This window comes from Echinops telfairi, unplaced genomic scaffold (genome assembly GCF_000313985.2).
Source record: "Echinops telfairi isolate 266 unplaced genomic scaffold, ASM31398v2 ScPeMD7_53;HRSCAF=182, whole genome shotgun sequence".
Lineage (NCBI taxonomy): Eukaryota > Metazoa > Chordata > Mammalia > Afrosoricida > Tenrecidae > Echinops > Echinops telfairi.
Window position 1 is genome coordinate 2,066,428 of NW_022103951.1, and position 1,570 is coordinate 2,067,997.

The window sequence follows — 1,570 nt, forward strand, 5'->3', positions numbered from 1 at the left end:
GATCACACAGGCTGGTGTGCTTCTTCCATGTGGGCTTGAAGCTAGATGGCTGCTTGTTTATCTTCAAGCCTTTAAGACCCCAGACACTAAATCTTTTGATAGCCGGGCACCATAAGCTTTCTTCACCACATTTGCCTTATGCAACCATTTTGTCTTCAGTGATTGTGTTGGGAAGGTGTGCATCACAGAATGCCGGATTATTAGAACAAAGTGTTCTGGCATTAAGGGAGTACTTGAGTTGAGGCTCAATGTCCATCTGCAACCTAAATTCTTAACATATAGATGTGAGTACATAGTCCGATTCCCCCTCTCATTATATATATATTTACATATGGGGGCTTATTATGAAGCTTTCAAAAATTTAAAACTGCACTAGTAGGAGAAAAGGCCAGGAGAGGTACATCTGAGAAACTGTTTCCATCATTCCAGTCTTTTAGTGTAACAAGGATTGACCCAGAGAATTTCACTGGGAAGCCTTACCCCATCCACTCTACCACCCTCATCTTGTCCTTCCAGATTTCTTCTTGCTCCCCAAACTCAATGAACATTTCAAAGGAGCATGGTTTGACTCCCTAGAGGATATTAAAGCTGCCATTTTGATGTGGTGTGTACATTGAAAAGCACAGAATTCTTTGGGGGAAGAGTGGGAGAGATTGAAATACCCCCTTCAAAAGTGCACAGACCTTGGCTGACACCTCCCAGTTCTTGTCTGTTTGGGGGTGACTGCTTCCTAGAAACCCAACAGCATGCCTTTAAATTAAGTTGCAGAGTTCTCATGGAAAGATGTTTAAAGCTGATGTGGATGTTTCTAAACAATCTGTGACTATCGAAACCATACTGGGAGATTTATGAATGGATGATGAAGGAGATGATGTCCCTGATCCTCTACCAAATGTTAATGCAAGCGTACTAAAGCAAGGGAAGTCCGTGATGCATCCACCACAAGGCTGGCCCGCCTCCTCCTAAGGTTAATGAGAACATCAAAAAGAAAACAGACAACACCCCTGTGTGGGACCAAGAATCCCTGAAAGTTGACCGGGGAACATGTTTTTAACTTATTTACCAATATAATAGAGAAGAAAACCCTGAGGAAATTCACAAGATCTACACTATCAAAAAATGACTTTCCTGGAGAGGAGAAAGCTCCAGTACCCAAAAGGTACTGGTATGAAGAAAAGTGAGAGGCTGGACCTGACGCTGTAGCACTACTGCTAACAGTGCTACACTGTAATGTGATCTTTAGATTCTTGTGAAACCAGTGGCTAAAGTAAGAACTACAATGATTGCAGCATATATACAAATGTGTTTGATACAATGACTGTATGGATTGTTATAAGAGCCCCAATAAAATGATGTGTTTAAACATATCAACCTGTGTGATCACGAGGTGTTGAACAGATCATCGAAGACAAATGGGTGCATAAGCAAATGTGGCAAAGAAAGCTGATGGTGCCCGGCTATCAAAAAGTATAGCGTCTGAGGTCTTAAAGGCTTGAAGGTAATCAAGCGGCCATCAAGCTCAGAAGCAACAAAGCCCACATGGAAGAAGCACACCAGCCTATGCAACCAC

At 42.3% G+C, this 1,570-nt stretch overlaps 1 pseudogene; it reads left to right on the forward strand.

Moving 5' to 3' along the window:
- LOC115869808 overlaps positions 1 to 1,181 on the forward strand; it is a 68,192-nt pseudogene extending 67,011 nt beyond the window's left edge.
- The last annotated feature ends 389 nt before the right edge of the window (positions 1,182 to 1,570 follow it).